The sequence below is a fragment of the Macaca fascicularis genome, chromosome 9, assembly GCF_037993035.2.
Source record: "Macaca fascicularis isolate 582-1 chromosome 9, T2T-MFA8v1.1".
Taxonomy (NCBI): Eukaryota; Metazoa; Chordata; class Mammalia; order Primates; family Cercopithecidae; genus Macaca; species Macaca fascicularis.
Genome location: NC_088383.1, coordinates 13,513,020 through 13,537,092, shown reverse-complemented (window position 1 = coordinate 13,537,092; position 24,073 = coordinate 13,513,020). Strand labels below are relative to the sequence as shown.

Genomic DNA, 24,073 nt, shown 5'->3' with positions numbered 1-24,073 from the left:
AGTTGCAGGAAAACAAGCTCAGGGCTCCCACTGGCTCTACACTATAAGTGGTAGAATTATTTTATTATGTATTCCAATGTAATAATAATAGAAATAAAGTGCACAGTAAATATAATGCGCTGGAATCATCTCGAAACCATTTCCCCACACCCCATCCATGGAAAAATTGTCATCCATGAATCTGGTCCTGGCGTCCAAAAGATTGAGGAGCACTGCTCTACACAGTCGCCTTACCCCAACAGGCCCTGAAATGTTCGTGTTCCCCACAGCTCTCTTTGGTCACTGAACGTGTCCTTTGAGACAAGGCTGGGTCATCACTTCCTCCAGGAAGCCCTCCCTGACCCATGTGGTCTGGGTAGTGCCCGTTTTTACAGTACCCTTTATATCCATCACAGTTGAGTATCTATGCACATGCATGGCCCCTTGGCAGGAAGACCAGAACCTGGAAGGCAAGAACTTGGAATTACAGCAACAATAAGCAAAACAATAGTGACAAACAGCTGCTACCAGCACGCACCATCTGCCCGGCACCATTCCAAGAGCTTTACATAGATTATTCTATTTACTCCTACACCACCCCTATGATTTCTCCCACGAGATTCCTGACACTGGCAGGGCTGAAATAACCCACCCATGTTTACACAGACCAACAAGAATGCCGAAGGGCCAACGTACTTAACCATTTCCTACAATGCCCTTTCTAGTTTGTGTATCTCCAGAACACAATCTAACATGTTTGAAGTAAAAAGTAAAGAGAGGAGAGACGGGGGATTTTATAAAACCTGGTGTTCTTCAGATTCAATACAAGTCCTTGTTTATTATATTCAGTGAAGAAATAAGATAGTTCCTAATTCCAGCTCACTTTAAACATCTTGCTCACCCGTAGTGGCGGTTCTCTGCAGAGGCCATTTTTCAGGGCCATGGGGCTAGATTTTGTATTGTAGAACACAGCCTCTGGTTCCCTCCTGCTACTGCTTGAGGGACAAATATTAATGCATCATGGAAGAAGAAAAGCTGCTACTTAAAACCTGACAGTCTGAAATCTCTCCACACACAGCTAAACACTTTAAACCACATAAATATGGTTGGTTTTTTTGGTTGTTGTTTCTTGTTTTTTGTTTTTTTTGAGACAGAGTTTCACTCCTGTTGCCCAGGCTGGAGTACAATGGCACAGTCTCGGCTCACTGTACCTTCCGCCTCCCAGGTTCAAGTGATTCTCCTGCCTCAGCCTCCCGAGTAGCAGAGATTACAGGTGTGCGCTAACATGCCTGCTAATTTTTGTATTTTTAATAGAGATGGGGTTCCGCCATGTTGGCCAGGCTGGTCTCAAACTCATGACCTCAAGTGATCCACCCACCTCGGCCTCCCAAACTGCTAGGATTACAGGTGTGAGCCACCACGCCTGACCTAAACCATGTAAATAGGTTAATAGTTCCCTTCATGTCTGTACATTTTCTTTGATGAATCTGTTTTTATTAAATCTCACTTTTGGCCAGGCACGGTGGCTCACGCCTGTAATCCCAGCACTCTGGGAGGCCAAGGTGGGCACATCACGAGGTCAGGAAATTGAGACCATCCTGGCTAACACGGTGAAACCCCGTCTCTACTAAAACACAAAGAGTTAGCTGGGCATTGTGGCGGGCACCTATAGTCCCAGCTACTCGGGAGGCTGAGGCAGGAGAATGGCGTGAACTCAGGAGGTGGAGCTTGCAGTGAGCCAAGATCGCACCACTGCACTCCAGCCTGGGCAACAGAGCGAGACTCCGTCTCAAAATCAATCAATCAATCAATCAATCAATCTCACTTTCCCAAAAATATAAAAATAGTAAGTACCTTCTGGATTTGGGCTTCTGTTTTCTTTTCTTTCTTTTATTTTATTTACTTACTTATTATTTGAGAGACAGGGTCTCTCTCTGTCACCTAGGGTGGAGTGCAGTAGCATGATCATGGCTCACTGCGGCCTCCACCTCCCAGGCTCAAGTGATCCTCCAGCCTCAGCCTCTCAAGTACCTGGGACTACCGGCGCTTGCCATCACAGTTGGCTAATTTTTGTATGTTTTGTAGAGATAAGGTTTTACCACGTTGCTCAGGCTGGTCTGGAACTCCTAAACTCAAGTGATCCTCCCACCGGAGCCTCCCAGAGTGCTGGGATTACAAGTGTGATCCACTGCACCAAGTGCCTTATTAGTTTTAAAGGCAAAAGCATCTTGGCGTCTGGGTGGGAAAGTTCCAGGATACATTTGAACCATCTTCAAAGCTGTTACTTGTTTTAGATCCTCCAGGCAATTAAAGGGTGCAGGAACTCCCAGAAGGTTTATGCTTCCGCTTCTTCAGCAGACAGACACGGAACCCGCTCAGGGATGTGAACAGTGCAGGGAGATGTTATTGGAAAATTAATGCTCACTAAATGGCCTAGGTGGTTTTCTGATTTCTCTCACTAGAACCCACAACACCTCTCATGACCAATTTATCCTTTACAGCGATGCTGTCAGATACTTTACTAGGAGGTTCTCATACAGTCATACAGTAAACCCTGGATTAGCCTCCCTAACACACAAAATGAGACAGGCAGATGATAGATTTCTACCTGGCTTTAAAGCCCAGTTGGAAAGGAAGGAAAGAAGAAAGGGAGGAAGGCAGGAAGGGAAAGAAGCATACATGGGCATTTTCTCCACTGGCAAGGCGCTGCACGTGTGGACGAGAGAGATGGAACTGGGCTTAAATTATCTGTCACTTCTGGGCCAGGCGCCGTGGCTCGTGCCTGTAATCCCAGCACTATGGGAGGCCAAGGCAGGTGGATCACGAGGTCAAGAGCTCGAGACCATCCTGGCCAACATGGTGAAACCCTGTCTCTACTAAAAATACAAAAATTAGCTGAGTATGGTGGCGGACGCCTGTAGTCCCAGCTACTCAGGAGGCGGAGGCAGGAGAATCACTTGAACCCAGGAGGCGGAGGTTTCAGTGAGCCGACACTATGCCACTGCACTCCAGCCTGGTGACACAGCGAGACTCCATCTCCAAAAAACAAAAAAAATTATCTGTCACTTCCTTGCTGGAGAACACAGGCAAGACAAGCCTCAGGTTTCTCATCTACACCTTGTGAATGATCATATCCAATCCCCAGCATCCTCCGAGTGATTAGAGGGCACATACAGACTTCAGAGTTGGGCGTGGTGCCTGAGACGCCACAGGGATCAACGCATGGGAACCCTGATTATACATACGGCAGGAGGGAAATGTGCACCCCCTGGTTCTAGGGGTGGGGCGAAGGGAGACTCCACAGAGGAGGATGTTTCACACGTCCTTCCCAAACCATCAGGAAACCACGAGTTAAAATCCCGGCCATCCATTCTGAGCCCTGCCCTGGGAGGCCCATCTGTGGTTCCCACAAATATTAGGCAGATCTCAGAGCCCGAGCCCCACTGACTGATTTTTGCTGTCTTAAGAACATCAGTATCAGCTCAGCCAAATGGGTTAGGAGGAAGTGGGCAGGTCAGGACAGTGGAGGAAACGTGCGTGACCGACTCCGTGCCGGGGTCGCCTGGCATCCCCGTCTCTGACTCCTGAACCGTCTGTCCCTAGGTGCTGTGTGTGAGGGGCCCATGGGGCAGAGAAGAAAGTGATGTCTGATTCAGAGGCCCCGCGGTCCCTCCCCTGTGGTCCCGTGAGCAGCCGCGGCTCACAGGAGGAGGACGGCACCTGCGTTAACTCAAAGGAAGTGGCTATTCTGGCTGCTTTCAGCTCCAAGCTGCACGGCTGTGAAGCAAGCATGAGGAAGGCGCTTGCAGTTTTGCCTTTTCCCCGACCTCAATCTGACGATGTGCCCCAGAAGTCAGGCCTACGATGACCTCTGCAGTGCTTCTCTCACTGCCAAATTCTGCCCCGCGGCTCCCAGCCCCCTCCACCCCGAACGTGCCCCACAGATCATCTAGGCAGCCGCTGGCACCAACCCCTTCCATCCGGGACAACAGGCTCCACGGGCCCTGGGGAGAGGCTGAGCTGTTTACTTTTGGTTTCCTAATAAGTCCTGTTTCTGAGGCCTCTTTGCCAAAGGGAAAGAGAGGCAAGTGGCATCCAGTGGCCCTGTCCAAGGGCAGCCCAGGGCCGAGGCAGAGCTGCGCAATGCAGGCCGTGTTATCTGGGGCTGCCAGTGGCACCACAACCCCCAGGGCTCCCCTCCTTCCTCCCCAACTGTCACCTGCTCACTCCTGAGAACTGTTTTGTATTGTGTCTCTGAAGTGAGTGGGCAGAAACTGCACGGCAGAACTTCGGCTTGGATCACAGGGAAGAGGGTGGGAAGAGACACCGACGGTCAGAGTGGGCCCCTGAGAGGCCTGGAATCACCAGGTGCTGGGCAAGGGTGGGCGGCCGGGGCCGAATGCTTTTGGAAGATGGCACGGATGCAAATACTACCTGCCACAGCAGTGAAGTTCTGGCCAAGGGGTGTATATATGTCTGTCTCTCTCTTTGACACACACACACACTTGAATGGTTTCTATCCACCATCACACGATACATCAGAAGCCATATGGTCACAGGGAGGTGCCCTGACCTGGGAGCCAGACCTTCCTAGCCTCATGGCCTTCACTGGGCTAGGCCTGTTCTTCTCTCTGTAAAATAAAAGTATTGCACTGGTACCCGGCACAGTGGCTCACACCTGTAATCCCAGCACTTTGGGAGACCGAGGTGGGCAGATCACGAGGTCAGGAGATCGAGACCGTCCTGTATAACATGGTGAAACCCTGTCTCTACCAAAAATACAAAAAATTAGCCAGGAGTGGTGGCAGGTGCCTGTAGTCCCAGCTACTTGGGAGGCTGAGGCAGGAGAATCACATGAACCCAGGAGGCAGAGGTTGCAGTGAGCAGAGATTGCGACACTGCATTCTAGCCTCAGCGACAGAGTGAGACTCCGTTTCAAAAAAAAAAAGGATTGCACTGGATCTGCATTTCCCAAAGTGAGGTTCCATGGCACACTAGTCTCCAGGAAAAGGGTGCTTTGGTCGACTAAGTTTAAAGATGCCTCATACTACCCAGGTAGTCACTCCTTCCTCCTATTTTGGGAGATCCCAGAAACTATAGGGAATCGTATGCCCCAGACACATGACATGATGGATATACGTTCCAAAGTCAACTGCAACCTGAAACATTTGAAGCAACTCCCTACAAATGCTCATTTGAAGCAACTCCCTACAACTTGCAGGTGGTAAATTACTACTGTTCTTGGGAATGAGTCCATTGGAGATCATTAAAGGTAGCCCTCAAGTTTCTGAAACTCTGAATAGCATCAAATAAGTACTTCTGGAAAGTTCTCCAGCGAAGCCACACACCCTGATGGCATCTCCAGTGCCACAAAAGTTCAGCTTCCCACGGGCCAACACAGCCAAACACTTCTGCTAAGAAGTCAGATTCACCGCATTTTTTTCTCTGTTTATCTGATTCCTTATTAACACCTGTCAGCTTCAAAGACGCTGGCACTTGTACCACTCCCTGTGCCCAACTTCCACCATCCTTGGAATTTGTACCTGAACTGTTTGCGCCCCCCCCATCTCCCTGCCTGCTTTGCTGTGTTCTATGACATTCATTCACAATGAGCAATGATTCTGTACCAGGCACAGGCTTGGCTGGGTGCTAAGAATTCTAGAGACACATAAGAACGGGTCCCAGGCCTCCAGAGGCTCACTTCTGTCTGAGACGCAGACGGATAAATAAGTATCTATGATGGAAGGTGACAGGAGCGATCACAGTGTGACAGAGGCACTTAACTACTATTGGAGTGCAGAGAAGGAGCAGGCCAGCCCTGCCTAGGGATATGGCCACTGGCACAGTGGCTGGCTATGAAGCAGGCACGGATTTTTCAGGTGGACAAGAGCATCCTCAGCTCAGGCAGGTGCTGCAAAGTCCCAGAGACGTCCGGGTGCGCAGCGTTTCTAAGGAATATGGTAAGTCGTAGGAAGTCACAGCTAGAGAGTGACAGGTGTGTTTCAGAGCTGGAGATGGGGGAAAGATGAAACGGCAAAGATCACCTCAGGCCCCTTCGTGACTGGTTTGAGGTGTGATGTTAAGGAGCTTGTTCCTTATCCTGGAGAAAAAGCAAGGGAAGCAAAGAGTTGTACTAAGGGAGGCGTGTGATTGGAGGAATGGGTCAAGCGGGAAAGAGGGGAGACTGATCCCCAGCAGGTGCGAATCCAGCTGCGGGCTGACTGCCTTCTGCACCCTTCTCATGGCTGCCCTGGAGCCGTGTTTTCACCCCGAGGTTCCACTCCGTCCAATAGCGCAGGACGGACTGGATGAAGGCAGGTGAGAAGGCCAGGTAAGGACCTATTACAATAGCAGAAGTAAAAGGTGACAGTGATCATGGGTTCTGGAGAGGTAATGACACACAAGTCACATTTCAGAGGCTGGAGTCATATGATATAATGATCAAGGACAGGCGTGCGTGGGTCAGGGTGGGAGGCGGGGGGGTGACCTGGAAGGAGGCCCAGGTTCCTGGCTTTAGGCACTGCGCAACTGGTGTCTCAGCAGGACGCAGCAGGCAGAGCCAGTCTGGGCGGGGAGGAGAAATCCGGAACGCGGACTTGAGGTCACTGCAGGAAACGTATCAGGAAACATTAACAAGCAGCGAGAGGCCAGGCACAGGGGCTCACGCTTGTAATCCCAGCACTGTGGGAGGTGGATCAACTGAGCTCATAAGTTCGAGACCAGCCTGGCCAACATGGCGAAACTCTGTCTCTACTAAAAATATAAAAATTAGCCAGGCACAGTGACATGTGTCTGTAATCCCAGCTACTCAGGAGGCTGAGGCAGAAGAATCACTTGAACTCGGGAGGCAGAGGTTGCCGTGAGCCAAGATCGCACCACTGCACTCCAGCTTGGGCAACAGAGCGAGACTGTCTCAAAAAATAAAATAATCATCATAATCATAAGCAGTTAGAAAGACATGCGATGCCGATGGGAGTCACTGTGGGTCCAGATCAAAGACCACCACTGGTCTTTGCTCAGACGTCCTCATCTTCCACTTCCCACACAGAGGCGGAGTGCGCAGGCAGAGGAGCCTCCACGCGTCTCTGCAGGCCCAGTGCCATCATAGACCCGAAACGATGCAGGTCCTCCCCAAACAAACATTTCCTAAGTGCTTAAAGAATAGCCATCGCCTTTTATGCTGACCTCTCTCTAAATAGAGGCACTTCTGGGGTGTCAGGAATTGACACCAGATAAAATGGACCTGCTGCCCAGGAGGGGTGAAGCTGCCCCCTCTCTTCTCTAATTCAGAATGTTCCCAAGCCCTGTGCTCTGTCCCAAATGGCACCCGCTCCTACAAAGATAGCTCCTGTCCCCCAGGAATCTTTCTTTCTTCAGGTTGTTGTTTGCATCTTCTCAGGGTTGGAAAAGTCCTCGGTGAGAGACTTCCTGCTATCCGTAGACCACCTATGAATGTGAAATGAGAGGCTGTGAGTGGAGATCGGGCGCTGTGGCTCATCCTTGTCATCCCAGCACTTTGGGAGGCCAAAGTGGGAGGATCACTTGAGGCCAGGAGTTTGAGACCAGCCTGGGCAACATAGTGAGACCCTGTCTCTACAAAAATAAACAGATAAAATACAATAAAAGATTGTGAGTGGAGATATAAAATGAGTTTATAGGCCGGGCGCGGTGGCTCAAGCCTGTAATCCCAGCACTTTGGGAGGCCGAGACGGGCGGATCACGAGGTCAGGAGATCGAGACCATCCTGGCTAGAGCAGTGAAACCCCATCTCTACTAAAAAATACAAAAAACTAGCCAGGCGAGGTGGCAGGCGCCTGTAGTCCCAGCTACTCGGGAGGCTGAGGCAGGAGAATGGCGTAAACCCAGGAGGCGGAGCTTGCAGTGAGCTGAGATCTGGCCATTGCACTCCAGCCCGGGTGACAGAGCGAGACTCCGTCTCAAAAAAAAAAAAAAAAAAAAAGAGTTTATACAGGGCTTTCCTGAATTACTTCCCGGTAATCAAACTTGGCCTCAGATAGGCTCAGTAGTGGTCTTGTAAGACCGCAGTTCTTCGGGGAGTATGAGGAAGGCAGACAGAACCATCGGGGGAGATGTTTCAAATCATAAGACAGGCATTCCCCTTGTTCTGGAAGATTCTGAAGTCCCACCTCCTATGAGTGGTTCCAGAACGGGCCCCTGCCACAGGATGCCTTTCCCTGGGCAGGCCACACAGGTAGAGAGGGCTTCTTCCTGTTTCCTCCTAGGAGCTCAGCTGCCTTGTGCACAGGTACCTAATGCACACCAGCTGGGCTGAAATGAGCTCCTGAGGCTCAGATGATTCTGTGGGTGAGAAGAAAGCCCTGCTGAGGACTTGCCACTGTGTTTAGAATTTGTCTCTTTGAGAAATGAACTGAGGCTGGGCACGATGGCTCATGTCTGTAATCCCAGAACTTTGGAAGGCCGAGGCGGGCGGATCACGAAGTTAGGAGTTCAAGACCAGCTTGGCCAACAAGGTGAAACCCTATCTCTATTAAAAATACAAAAATCAGCTGGGCGTGGTGGTGGGTGCCTACAATCCCAGCTACTCAGGAGACTGGAGAATCACTTGAATCCGGGAGGCGGAGGTTGCAGTGAGCCGAAATTGTGCCATTGCACTCCAGCCTGGACAACAGAGCAAGACTCCGTCTCAAAAAAGAAATGAGTTGAGACTCTCATATAAGTCTATGACAGACTTATACCAGGTGATGTGGCAGGCCACACACCTGCCAGGTCATGGGAACTAGAGAGCTCAGGTCACGTATTTTCACGTCATGCTTGTCCATCACATAAGATACAGGCAAGACTGAGTGAAACCAAATTTACTGTGCAATGAAAACTTGCGCACATTATTTACAGGACCTGGAATGCTTGTAAATAGAAGCTCACACCAAAAAGACTTAATCTCTGAGAGAAAAAAAAAAAAACAACACTATAATTGTATCCAGCAATCTGACTACTGGGTGTCTACCCAAAGGAAAGAAATGATTATATCAAAAAGATACCTGCACTCATGTCTACCACAGCACCACCCACAACTGCAAAGACAGGGAATCACCCTAAACATCCATCAAAAGAAGATTGGACCAAGAAAATGTGGTACATGCATACTAAGGAATACTATTCAGCCATAAAAAAGAATGAAGTCATGTCGTTTGCAGCAACATGGGTGGAAGTGGAGGCCATTATGTTAAGTGAAACAACTCAGAAACAGAAAGCTAAATACCACATGTTCTCACCCACAAGTGGGAGCTAAATAATGTGTACAGGTTAACATACAGAATGAAGTAACAGACATTAGAGGCTTAGAAGTGTAGAAGAATGGGAGGGGATGAGGTAGGAGAAATTACTTAATGGGTACAATGTACACTATTCGGGTGATGGTTACACTAAGAACCCAGAATTCACCATCAGGCAATATATCCACATAACAAAACTGTACTTGTACTCCTTACATTGATACAAAACAAACAAACAAAAAATCTGAGCAAACATTTTGCAGGGTTAAGTAAATTAAAGAGAAACTTCTTTCATTATCGGACTTTTTGGTTGCTAAAAAGGAAAAGTGACATGTCACCAAATCGACATTTGCTAAACCAAGGCGCTTGGAATTTCCTTGGAATCAAAACACGCGTTCACTGACCCCTCTATATTTTGTGAAAACAAACCAAGTGTGAGTGGGTTACAGAGTAGGAACTCTTTCTAGGTTCTGCCTGGCAACAGAAAGCATGAGCTCTGAGTGAAAATGTAGGGCCTATTGTTTCATTCCATTGTTTCTGAAGTCCCCCTTGAGTTGAGGAGGTCTCAAAGGGAATGCCGAACTAGAAACGGGGGACCCACCCAGCTTCCCATGTAAGAAGCAGGGAGCTGGAGTCAAATATCCTTGAGCATCTCTCCTGTTTTTTCTTTCTTCCAGTTTGGGTATTTTTACAAACTTCTATTGTTCTATTTCTGTCTTCCCACCCTCCTTCCCTCTCTCTCTTTACTTTGAGCCAAGGTCCCACTCTGCTGCCCAGACTGGAGTGCAGTGGCACAATCATAGCTCACTGCAGCCTCCAACTCCTGAGCTCAAGTGATCCTCCTGCCTCAGCCTCCTGAGTAGCTGGGAATACAGGAACACACCACCACATCTTGCTTGTTCTGCTGTATTTTCTTAAAAAATAAAGCCAATTGTTGATAGCAGGCTTTTTTGCCTTAATGTGTGCATTTAACAATCCTCTAGCTGATGATAAGGGATTTATACAATTCTGCAATTCTTCTCATCCCCAGAAGCGGGCACTGGGGAGGCTGCAAGCCCTCCTCTGAGGCCCATGTGGGAAAGTCATGAATACCGATGCGCAGGGGTACTATGACCCAAATGCCAGGAGCTCACAAATGCTCATAAAACACCAGCATCTCTTCACAGAGGACACAAAGGCCAAAGTGGTAGGACTGGTCCTCCCCTTCTCCCGATCGTGTTCGCATTGCTGTGTTTCTACCACGAATAGGTTTGTCTAAAAGGAGACAATAAGAAACCAACAAGAATGCATTGCTGAACCAAAGACTGGCTCTTTTCTTCTTACTTTATGTCTGTCTCAGCCCAGAGGGTTTCTCCTGTGAGGCACTGCACTGCCTACTCTGTGATGCCAGGTGGGCACGATGAGGTCACAAAACCTTCCAGGATCCAGCGAACCAGATGCTTCCTTCATCCACCCCACCCCACCCCTCCAGCTCCAGGAGACACCTTATTCCACCAGAACCTACAGGCAGGCGCACCCCACCTCAATGAATGGACCGAATTTCTCCCCTCGACTCTCAAAATAAGATGCAGCAGGGAATCACTTCCATTACAACTCTTTAACCCAAAACCTTCACCGTAAGTTTACAACTCAAGAAAACAGAGTGACTGCTCCAAGTAACCCAAAAAAAGATACTAAGTCAGCATAACTGTTCAATAAATAATGATGATCATTATATGCTAGTTATTGGTTGTAGGAACACATGAACATACAATTCCCAGAAACACCTAAGGTCTTTCCTAAATCCTGGGCAGATCACACGCCCTGTCTGAATTCTATGAATACCTGAGCATTCTCGTGTATCATTACCCAGAATTGTGTACATTCGTGCTAATTCCAAAGTAGTTTCCCTACTCACCTCCCACCCCAAATGCAGAGATTACATCACATCACACACATCGAGGTATTTTGGTCTTTGTAGGCTTCGTAAAAATAGATTTGTTATATCCAGGCATTGCACATAGAGCCAGGAGCATGTTATTTGCAAGATACGCGTTAAAAGGTTGATCCGTGTTCATTTAATTTTGCTTCTACCCCTCCAGGTTACACAAGCTCAATGGACAACCTCAAAGTAAAGGCTTTTCCAGGAACCCACCAGCACAGAACCCTTCCCCTCCCTTCAGACCTTCGGTCCTTTCTGCATCCCTGTAGCCCAGACAGCGGTGCTCTATGACAAGCATCTTGTCAGACTGGCAAATTCGAAAGGAGCACCCAGCGTTTTAAAATATCTGTGTGGTGTCCTGAATCTGCAGGAAGTGGTGTGACCTGAAACGGATTCCATTCTCCTTTGAAAATGAGACTGCTTCCTGAGATATGGAAAATGTTGCCCAGTACATAGTAAGTACTCAAGAAACAGTAGTTTAAACTACTCTAGATAGCACAAACTGATGTATCTTGAGAGCCCCTTATGGGAAAATTATCGACATCATCCGAATTTTACCATGCTGGAGAACAGCTGTAGATAATGAAACAATCCCAGGCTGAAGCGGGAACCCACACGTAATCACCCGCTCTGAGCAGCTGCTCTGCCATGATGTCCTACCATGGATGCACATGAATAACAGAAAAGCAATTGAACATCCTTAAGTACTTTCATTTTCACAGCAGGGACCCAGGTTCTGCTATTGCTTTCCTGTGGCAACACTGAAAATCAAGGCATGAATGAGTTCTTTCTGAAGCTAATAAGTGATTATCCTTTACCAAACAAACGTGACTAGAGTGCTTGCATAGGAGGATGTCTGTAACTTACAAATGTGTGTGTTTCATGGCATCGTCCATTTTAATGTCAGCTCTTCAAAGACAGGACTGTGCATGTGTTTTTTCCTTATCTCATCTAGCACAGGGATAGATGCACTTGGTGCTGATGTGTTTTCTGTTATTATTTGATAACGATGCCAGCACCAACACTTTATGTCCAGATAACTGTCTCCGAGTGTTCTGATGGTAGAGTACACCTCCCAGAGATCCGGTGAGAGCATAAATAAAGGAAGCAGCTCACATCAGCAAATACAGGGCTGCTTCATCTTTGGACAGAGTGAACAGCTGATGGTAGGAAGTGAAGACAGCCCGATGGGTGGCCCAGGAGACCAGTACAGAAGACCTGGCCAAGGATCTGAATAAAGCAAGGAGTTAAAGTCTGGAAGGCTACAATCCACAAGAAGGAACCAGCTTCCCCCATTGCCCTTAATGAGGGAACAACTGGGCCATGGATGTGCCCCTCTACGAAAAGGCACGTGCCTCTGCATAGGGTCTAATCCCAACCATTCCCTTCCATGGTAGAGGCTTCAGAGACCCTATCATGAGGGACCTCCTAGGAAGAAAGATCCTTTAGCCTCCAGATGGTCAGCGTGTCTGTGGGAGTCAGCGACGAAACGGTCAGCCCCGAAGGCCAATGACTCCGGGCAGGCAGAACTGAACCACAAGACAGTGCCTCAAGAAGGTCCTGGCCTCAATTCCTGGAAGTTCGATGTCAAGTTTCCGTTCCCAAGGGGGTGATGGATGCTTCCCCAACCATGGAGGGCATCGTGTGTTCGGTTCAACCCCTTGCATTCAGGAAATCAAAGAGCAGCCACCGTACAGACCAAGTGCACTTTTCAAAAGCGTTTTTCTTCTTTCCAAATAGATGCTGCTCCTCCAACTGCTTAAACCTAGTGAGGCAGAAGTGCTAAGCTTCCCCTACAAGGCCACATGCTCCTACAGGGCAGGAGCTGTGTATCTTTCATTTTCCATCCCCAATGATGGGTGCTTTGAAGGGGCTCGATAAACGTTGGATGAATTAGACCCTGAGCTCCAGAGATAACTGAACAGCCTCATCTTAGCATTTACCTTGAGTATTCTAGGTTTCACTAGAGTGTTCGAAGCAAAGAGAGGAATTTTGCTTGCAATCTCTAAACCAGTGGGAATGTTGATAAAGACACCTGAAACAACCACAAGAAAAATGCAGAAAAGGGGGAAAAAAATGACCAGGTCTAAAAAAAAAATGTGGGTGGGAAAGGGGGACTGGAGACCAGGAGGAGTAACACTAGTGATCAGAAGCACAGTGAACACAGTATCTCCAGAGGAACCTATCCATTTAAATTCTAGACCCCACCATGGGATTTAGGCAGCATCCAAATCTTTGAGGGTAGGGACCCAGAAACCTTGATTTTAGACAAGCTCCTCCAGTGCTCCCTAAGTTTGAGCACCTGTCATCTACAGGTTTCAGATGGACTCTCTACCTAGAAATCAGTACTAGGAGTAGCTCAAACTAACAGATTTGGGGTGTTAAAAATATCTAACTGGGAAGCCACTAGGCTAAGATGACTCCAGAACCTTGGGTTCCTAGGTAAGCCAACTGAAGCCCAATATAAACGGTAAAGTGAAATGTAAGCCTGACCAATCAGAAACTGCCAACTAACCTCTAACTGGGGACCTCCCACCAGATCATACCCAAATAAGGCAAACTGCTAGCTGGAGCCAATCAAATAAATGCTTTACTTTGCTGCCAAGTTCAGCCTATAGAAGCCCATTGCTCATGCTGCTAAAGTCTAGATCTCTGAACCTCTTCTGGTCGTGAGTGCTGCCCAATTCATGAATCCTTTAATGCTCAAATAAATTCTACAACATTTATTTTGTCTACAGTTTTTCTTTTAAAGGCGGATCAACTCAACCCCTCCTCCAAACGCCCACACTCTCCTCACTTCTTGCTTCCCCTTCTTGGGCCTTCCTGGGCTGTGTCCCTTTTTAGGACTGATGAGCTCTCTCATCTCCACCCCTTTTAGTGTGTCTTACTGCTTGCCAGAAGACAAAACCCAAACAACTCCAATCCCAGACTCCCCTGTAGCTGGATTCCATGTGTGGCCCGACTCTCCTCTAGGCAAAGACCTAGCGATGAAAAGGAGGGAAGGCAGAAGCTGCTATCACAGTAGGAAGCGATGAGATGCGTTCAGAGTTGGCTACACAGCTTTCACAGCCCCATGCAAAACAGAAATGCCAGGCACCTTGTTCAAAAACCAGGAAGAAATACTGTCCCCTTTCTTCTGTGGTCTCTTTATTTGCCTGTCACGATATTTTTTAAATTTGCTATCTAATGTCACGCTTCCTCAGGTGGCAGTGGTCTCTGGGTGGGACCAGAAAGTGGGCAGCTGAACACTCACCCTGGAAACATGGTCAAGGGGTAGGGGATGGAACCACCTATAGACAGAAGAGCCATGGCCCAGAGCACGCACATTGGACTTGACTTACAAAATGCAAATGCAAAGGTACAATCAACACATTCAAGATGGGCCGGGACCAATCACCCCATCTCAGATGCAAAGGCCCCAGGGACCAGACCCAAGTTCATGAGTCTAGAATCAGGGGAAGGTGTATTCCACAAGCCAGCAGCATCTTAGTGACTGCCCACATTCTGATAATTCCTCAAGTTCCTAGCTTTAGCAAAAAGAGAATCTCTCCTAAAACCACCTTTTTTTATTTTAGATGGGGTTTCACTCTTGTCGCCCAGGCTGGAGTGCAATGGTGTGATCTCGGCTCACCACAACCTCCGCCTCCCAGATGCAAGCAATTCTCCTGCCTCAACCTCCAGAGTAGCTGGGATTGAAGGCATGTGCCACCACGTCTCGCTAATTTTTGTATTTTTAGTAGAGACGGAGTTTCACCATGTCGGCCAGGATGGTCTTGAACTCCTGACCTCAGATGATCTGCCCTCTTCGACTTCCCAGAGTGTTGGGATTACAGGCATGAGGCACCACACTCGGTCTTCCCCAGAATCACCTTGAAGATCATTCCTGGAACCTCAGCATGGAGTGAGTCTCCTTCCCAGCCTTTCATTGTCTGTGTCAGCACTTGAAATTCTCATCACCCTGTGCTTAAACACGCTGGAATCATTTCTGCTTTCCTCAAGCAGACGCTGACCTATATACTCCATTCCTTCCTGCAGCCTGGGCCTGGCTGCAACGTGGCTGCCCCGCCTAAATCAACCACTTCCTGGGACTTGAACACCGGAGGAGGCCGAGGGGATGAGAACCACACGTTCAACCTCCGGGAAACAGTTTCTTGATTTTGTTTTTGTTTATTACCACATAAGGAAGTGTCTGAAAACTATGTATTTTCCAGCAGAAAAAACTGCCTGTAACCTAAACTAGCCTTTAACTTTCCAACCATGGGAAATGTTTCTATATCTGACAGAAACGCTTGAGTTCACTGACTCCCTGAAAGTTTACAGCAGGAAATGAGAAGGGACAGACACGCAGAGCCCATTGTCATTGGCCCACTTGGTGGGTGGTTCCACATTCTGTCTGACTCTTGGCTCTGGTGGAGGCCAAGCACTGACAGGCTCAACTGCAAGGCATTCAAAAAGCAAGAAAAATACAAGTGAAATTAACCCGTCCCAAAATGTCACTTCAAAATTAGCTGCCTATAAAAACAAGGATCACACCTATAGGCTTAAATGTGATCGAACAAAACAAACTTGTTTTGTATAAGAGAAATTACCACATCTTGAGATACGGTAGGGTTGCTAGGTGGTGGCTGTTATTTTTTCTTTCCCCAAATCACAGCAATGAGAATTTGACATGTCCAGTGTTCCTCCCTGTAATGTGAATGTCATTATGCTCTTAAGCTGAGCTCACCTCTTATAATGACAGAACTTCACTCCCATGATTGTGTCTTTAAGATGGAGTCTCGCCTTGTTGTCCAGGCTAGAGTGCAACGGCACAATCTTGGCTCACTGCAACCTCAGACTCCAAGGCTCAAGTGATTCTCCTGCCTCGGCCTCCCAAATAGCTGGGATTACAGGCATGTGCCACCACACCAGGCTAATTTTTTATATTTAGTAGAGACGGGGTTTCACCACTTTGGTCAGGCTGGTCTCAAACTCCTGACCTCAAGTGATCCACCACCTTGGCCTCCCAAAGTACTGAGATTACAGGCGTGAGCCACCGCGCTTGGCCGTGTTTTAATTAGAGAAGAAGGCAACGCAACTTCCAATCCAGCACAAAAACTGCCTGACCAAGGGCAGACATTACAAGTTGAGTGGCCCAAACTTGGGAGGACAGGTAAGTCCAAACTTGGGAGGACAGGTAAGTCCAGAAAGAACTAGATTTAGTGGAGAGGAGAGGAAGAATAAAGGCCACAGGTCACGAGGGATGGTATTTTGTTTATTCACAATTTATTAATTTAAAAAAATTCCAATAGATTTTGGGGTACAAGTGGTTTTTGGTTAAACAGGATGAAGTTTATAGTGGTGAATTCTGATTTTTGTTTGTTTATTTTTTGAGATGGAGTTTCGCTCTTATTGCCCAGGCTGGAGTGCAATGGCGCAATCTCGGCTCATCGCAACCTCTGCCTCCCGGGTTCAACAGATTCTCATGCCTCAGCCTCCCGAGTAGCTGGGATTACAGGCGCCCACCACCATGCCTGGCTAATTTTTGTATTTTCAGTAGAGACAGGGTTTCACCATGTTGACCAGACTGGTCTTAAACTCCTGACCTCAAGTGATCCACCCACCTTGGCCTCCCAAAGTGCTGGGATTACAGGCATGAGCCAGTGCACAAGGCCTTGGGTCTTATCTTTAAGAAGCTTCAGTCCAGAGGGAGATTGATCATCACGTAATCACATAATCACACTGTGCAGAAAAAGTAAAGAGTGCTCTAAAACAGGTTCGTTAAACTACAACTGGTACAAAGTTTTATTGGAACTCAGCCCACACATTCATTTACATATCATCTCTGGCTGCTTTTAGACTACATCAGAGTTGAGTAGTCGCCTATGTGGCCTGCAAAGTCTAAAACATTTACTGTTGGATCCCTTATAGAAAACATTCACTGATCCCTGGTCTGAAAGAGGAAAATAGGAACCCTAATTCGGACTAGAGTTTAGGAAGACTTCCCCGAGAAAGTGACATTTAAGAGGTATCTGAAAGATGAAGAGGAGGGAGCCAGGAAAAGGAGAGAACAAGAGAGATTTTAAGCAGAGGACTCTTAGAAAGGAAACTGGCATATTAAAGGATTCTAAGGACTAAGGCAAACATGACTGAGAGAAAGTAGCTGCTACAGGATTTCTGCCTAATAATGAGTAGTGTTAGTATTAGTAGCCACAGGAGAAACAGTAGCAGTGGGCCGGCATTGAACAATTACTATGGACCAGGCTGTGGCTGTGTTCGGAGCACTTCACGTACATTAATTCTTTTATACCAAAGGGACTTGTGATTTCAGTATGTTTGGAAATAAGGGGCATGAGACTGCATCTGCGGCGCCTTCACCTAAAATTGAGAAAACATCAGCTGGGGACATCAGAGAATGGGGGGTTGGTGGGCTGACAGACACTTGGGGAGGCCTAAATCCCTGTCCCCTACCCCTCTAAATATCATGCTGGCCATGTCATTTCTTACTGACACATAAAACAGTCTCTAAAACAAGACAATGTCATCACTTTAATTAAAGTTCATTATTGACATTTAAAAGAAAAATACCTTTGGCTGGCAAATCATGAAACTTAATTTTTCAGACTTTCTATCTATATTGAGAAATACTGGAAAATAAGAAAAATCCTCATCTTCAAAATAAGAAAAAAGAATGGATTCCGGAAAGGAGAAAGATAGAAGGTGCCTGACTTCCTCCTCCTTGGGAGATTGCAGGGAGATAATGAAATGAAAGTTTTACGAGCATTTAGAAAACGCTCAGGTGCGGACTCCAAGCCGGCCCAACCTCCTTTCCTGTCTCGGGTGACCAGGTCTGGAGAACGCCACCAACAGAGCGCAGGTCAATTTCAGCCAAGCAATCGACAGGGGCATTTTCATATTTCTTTTTAAAATTAAGAAAAGACAAATTGGCACACACACACAAAAAAATGGCCATGTGCGGTGGCCCGCACCTGTAATCCTAACACTTTGGGAGGCCAAGGAGGGGTGAATCACAAGGTCAGGAGTTCAAGATCATCCTGGCCAACATGGTGAAACCCCGTCTCCACTAAAAATATAAAAAATTAGCCAGGCAGGGTGGTCCGCGCCTGTATTCCTAGCTACTAGGGAGGCTGAGGCAGGAGAAGCACTTGAACCCGGGAGGCAGAGGTTGCAGTGAGCCGAGATCCTGCCACTAAACTCCAGCCTGGGTGACAGGGTGAGACTCCATCTCAAAACAAACAAACAAACAAAAATCCAGTATTTAGATGTAGAGCTGTCTACATGAACATAAACAGAGAGAACAGTAAAGTGAGCAGGGCTGGCCTTCTTCCTGGGTCTTTTCCTACGTGGAAATAAGTGAAGCCCACCAAAATGAGGGAAGCCAAAGCTATTTATTCAGAGTCAAGTCACCTGCGTTCGGTAGAGACTCAAAGGCAGGCCGAGAAGTATGACACTTTGTAGTAGAAAGAAGGGAAGGCTCTGGGTGGTGGTGGCTGTTGGCGGGTGCCGTAGGGGGATAACGAAAGCAGCCCATCCGGGTGATCGGTTAGGGGAGAGTATTTGGCCTTCTCTGTTTGGTCCTAAGTTGGAAGTCACGACAAAAATTAGGGCAGCTGCCAGTAATTGATCAAATCCTGGGCATGCCGGGCCAATTGCTACAGGGGTTATTGGTTGGTTTCCTGGACTGGCGGCTGCAGATGGGAAGTCAGAACTCCACTTTTATATAAGATCTGGCCATTGCCCACTAGAATCATCAATCTCTGTCCCCAACCCCTCTGTGTCTAACACGGGGAGAACAGACTGTTCCAGTCAGCTTTCTTGAAAGTGGCATAAGAAATTTTAGAAAGCAGAGGAAAAACAAAGAAACGAATGAGCCACAAAATCAGAGAAGATAAAATTAAAAATCGGTTACCTATATTCCCCAAGGAAAATCGGAGGCATAAAGATTGATGAAATTGAAATGCACCACAGTAGGTAGCTACAACAATTGTCAGCAACGTCAGCTCTCATGGAAGCAGTTATTGTCTAAGTATGTGGACGGCTGGTCCATGTGTCACCAGCTCTTCCACCTTGGGCGTGTCACTTGATCTCCGTGAACTCTAATTGTTCATCTCCAAAACAAATAGACTGAATTAACATCTCAAGTCCTTTGTAGTTCTAAAATTTTCTGCTTCTATGATTCTAATCATGGATGGCTCTTTTATTCTACAGGCGGCAGCTTTATGTCTGCCCAGTTAGACACACAGAATTCATTATAAGCTGATCTGGAAAACGAAACAAATCACATCGTGTTTTGTTCAAGTGCATTCATTCAACAGTAATTATGGAACAGTAACTATGAATAAAGTACTCTCCTAGGTGCTAAGGGGAAAGCAGAAAACCTGAGACCCAGGGCCAGGCACAGTGGCTCACGCCTGTGATACCAACGTTCTGTGAGGCCGAGGCGGGAGGATCACTTGAGGCCAGGAGTTCAAGATCGGCCTGGGCAACATAGCTAGATTTTTGTAGACCCATCTCTGCAAACACTTAAAAAGTAGCCAGGCATGGTGACGTGCACCTGCAGTCCGAGCTACTGGGAAGGCTGAGGGAGGAGGATCGCTTGAGCCCAGGAGGTCGACGCTGCAGTGAGCTGTGATGGTACAACTGCACTCCAGCCTGGGAGACAGAGTGAGATACTACCTCTAAAAATGAAAAATAAAAGTCTGAGACCCAGCCCTAAAGAACTCCAGTTGAGAGGTAAAGACGTGCATAATTAACTCCGCAGCAAGAAATAAAGTATTCAGTGACCTAAAATGAGACAGAAAGTGCTGGAGAAAATGGCAAATGGTCTGTACAGGCTGCACAGCCTCCCTAAGGGCTCTCGAGAAGGATCAGCTTGCGGTTGTGCTTTTTAGCATATTATAATTGGCAAAGAACTTGAGCTTGCTTTCAGCGTCATTTGCTCCTGTTCTTTCCCCTTGGCTCTGAGGTTTGGCACATCAGAGTTACCCTAGCAGGTCCCTACTGCAAAGGGCATTTAAAAAGAGGGTTTATGTCAGAATACCAGCAACTCTGTATTTCACAAGATGTTCTGTTCAGAAAAATCCCAGACTCAGAAATTACTAAAGAACTGCAATGAAGGAGGACAAATGTTCCAAGGAAGCTGATTTTCTTTAAAGTCTCTGTTCCTAGGAAGTGGTACATGCTGAAAATTACTACTTCCTGCGCCCCCTGCCCACCCCTATCTGAAGCTACTCCCAGTGCTGGAGGAGCTGATTTTTAAGAGAAGCAGTTTCTGAACATGAGACATTTTCACTGGCAAGCAAACGGCCAGGGAAGAGTTGTTACTTGCTCATTCCTGGCTGGGGAGCTGCTCTTTCATTTCTGCAGCTCTGCTGGTATCATCCAAAAATGCTTACATTTGCTCTCATTTAAGAGAAAGGCATGCAAATCACAAAAGGCAAAGCACTCATGGTCAGTGAAGCTCAACCATGGCCCGCGGGCTTGGTTTTGAGACCACCTCCAGCCACATCGAGGTGGTCAGCCTCTTTTAGACAACAAACCATTCTGGGTCACATGTTGTATGTTTGCACAATCTGTTCCCTATTTTAAAAATTATATAGGCTGTGTGCGGTGGTTCACGCCTGTAATCCCAGCACTTCGGGAGGCCAAAGCGGGAAGGTCATTTGAGCTCAGGAGTTTGAGCCCAGCCTGGGCAACATGGTGAAACCTCATCTCTACAAAAAAAAAAAAAAAAAAAAAATGTTACCCAGGCATTATGCTGTGCACCTGTGGTCCCAGCTACTCGGATGGATTGAGCCTGGGAGACACGAAGATGGCTTGAGCCTGGGAGATGGAGGCTGCAGTGAGCTGAGATAGCACCACTGTACTCCAGCCTGGGAGACAGGGCAAGACCCTGTCTCAAATACACACATACACACACACACACACACACGTCTGTGTGTATTTCTGTTTATATATATGTATGTATATATGTATATATGTATGTAACATGTATTTTTATATGTGTATGTGTATACATGTATACATAGGGGCACGTTTTATATATATACACACACATATGTGTGTGTATATGTGTCCCTTTATATATACGCATGTAAATATGTATATAATGTGTATTTTTTTATATATGTGTATGTGTATACATGTATATATAGGGGCATGTTATATATATACATATACACATATATACATATATGTGTATATATACAAGCACATATATATGTATGTGCTTATACGTGTGTGTGTGCACGTGTGTGTGTGTGTACATGCGCTTTAAATTGACACAACTCTCTCGAGTTTGATGCAGGACGGGGGAGAGCGCTGAGCATGTGCAGGTGCTGGGGCAGGAGATCTGCCTGCCAGGAACACAAAGTTCCTGGAGACCAAGGCTTCAGGTCAGTTCGCAAAAACGAAAAAGAAAGAAATCACCCAAGTACCAACTCAATATTTGCTTCCTATTTGTCACAAATCCCCAAACAATTAGCAAGCACTTACTGAGAGCAGGGTTTCTCTTTGTTTTCCAGCAAACTCTCATGGGTGTGCCTCTTATTTAAATTCTGTGACTAAAAGCCCTTAGGGATGAAGCTAGTTTGCAAATTTGCTAAGCATGCAGTCAGCGAATATGCAGGGTGTCCGATCATTATTCTTAACAAGCTCGTCATCTTCCTGTGGCCAAGCCAGCTATGAAATTCTCCCCACCCAACCACTATCGCAAACATCTGGCAGAGCTCCGTGCCTTGCAAACTGTCACCCATTTATGGGACAAAGGGACAAAGAGCAGCTGGGGTCCCCAAATGCCCTGCCAATTTCCATAATTACTGAGCCATCCAAATTTTTCCACTCCCTTGGAAATATTCACTTACTTTATATTATCTACGATCTACCAACTCATTTCAACACAACTTAGCTAGGCACTACTTCACTTAATATTCATGTGCTCCCGCAAAGCTGCATGTAAATATATCCTTAAATTTTTAAATCCAAATCACCGAGAGAAAGGCACTATTTAAAAGAGCTTGAAGGCAGAATCTTTAATAATCAGTAAGTGCTTTCTATAGCACAGCCATTCCCTAATTTATCTCTCTGGGTTTACTGGTGACAGGTCATACATCTAAAAAAACAAATCAAAAGAGATGCTAAGGCAAACTCAATTATTCTCTCTTGAGCTTCAAATAAGAGAAGGGGGAAAATATTTTTCTAAAATGGTATGTAAATAGGAGTTGTTTTATTACAAGAAGAAAAGGAATTCCACTGCAGCCTAAACGAGCCACTCCATCTGCACATCCTAAGGAGTCCTCTCTGCCCTCTTCTTCCAGCTGTGTTTGTTAGTCTGGTCCAATAAATCTCAACTCTGGTTGCATAGGAAGCCACCTGGGGAGACTTTTTTTTTTTTAATGATGTACGGACCCCAGTCCCAGAGAGTCTGATTTAATCCATCTGGAATAGGCCCAGGTGGTTTTAATATGCAGCCAGTCTCCAGAAGCCCCGGCTGTCATCAAAGTTGCTAAGTCACTGTGGATCCATCACCTAACCCAGAACAAATGGAGACAAGTAAGAGGTCAATGCGTCTTGAGCTCCAAGTCTCCCCGAATTTTGTATGCAGGATATGATGAGAGGGGCTACACACCGTTGTTTGTGCCTGCTTATTTTGGGAGTCAGAGCGTATTTTAGGAAAGCGATCGTGGGCTGGCTACTCCTCAGTCACTGCTTATTAATTTTCAGCTATTTACTATCACAACCTCTCTTAACATTGCAGAGAAGTTTGTTTTCCCTTAAAAGGAAAGGAACCCGTGGAACCCATAAAACCAGAGCCTGGGACTCAGAGATCATTTCCAATCATCCAACTTACCAAGGAGGAGCCTCAAGCCCAGAGTGAATCAAGTCAAAACCGCTAATGGGAAGACGCCCCAAGTGCGAGGTAACCAAGAAAACAAAACCATGGTCCCCATTCTCCTTTCAGAGCAGCCTTCCCTTGAGTCATGGTCCTTATCAGCAGGAGAAGCAACCTAGAAAAGCACTTCTCCAAAGCCACTCCCAGGCCAGACAAGTTCTCACCTGCCAGTGATGAAATAAAAAAAAATAAGTATGGGACATGAGGGATCTGGAGGTTTGTTTTCATTTATTTATTAAAAGACTGCTCTTTTTTATGAGATTACATCCATCCAGTCTTTTTTATGATGTTAATTTTTTTTTCTTTCATGAAATGATTTTAACAACAGACAAAAGAGTTGAGCAACAGCCTGGGTCTGGAGAGGGGGCAGCAGAAGGGTGATGATTGTCTGCAGCACAGAACATAGCAACTTACTCTCAGGGCTGCAGGTGGGCTGTGGTTCAGGCTAAGCCTGGATCTTCTCTCGGTACTAGTTTTGGAGAATGGGTATTGTTTTTAACAAGGGAGTAGATTTCCTAATCAGATGAAGCAAACCTTTCGTGTATGCATCCATCTCCCTTCTTCAATTTTTTTTTTTGAGATGAAGTCTTGCTCTGTCGCCCAGGCTGGAGTGCAGTGGTGTGATCTTGGCTCACTGCAACCTCTGCCTCCCAGGTTCAAGTGATTCTCCTGCCTCAGCCACCCAAGTATCTGGGATGACAGCTGAGGAGGCCAGATGTCTTCAGCTTCAGTGGATTGGAATCGACTCTCTTGAGTGATGACAGAAATGCTATAGCTTTGTGTTAGACTGCTATTACTAAGAAACAGAATAGAAACAATTTTAAAAATAAAATATTTGGAAATATTCAAAATATTTTCCAAAAATATCTGGAAGACTTTCTCCAGGTTTGGTGGGAGAAAGCCATCGTGCTATTAATTCACGGTGGGGCTTCCATAAATGTTTGGATGCATAAATACCCGCGCTCAGAAGGGCTCCATCCAAGCAACCCTTTGTCATAGCAGTGACCTTGGCCAATTTCGCTCTTGTTC

The 24,073-nt window shown here is 46.7% G+C and overlaps 1 protein-coding gene across 13 annotated transcripts in view; it reads right to left on the bottom strand.

Annotated features, from left to right (window-relative positions):
* Positions 1 to 24,073, bottom strand: part of CAMK1D (calcium/calmodulin dependent protein kinase ID) — a 498,666-nt gene that overhangs the window by 227,852 nt on the left and 246,741 nt on the right. The window lies entirely within an intron of this gene.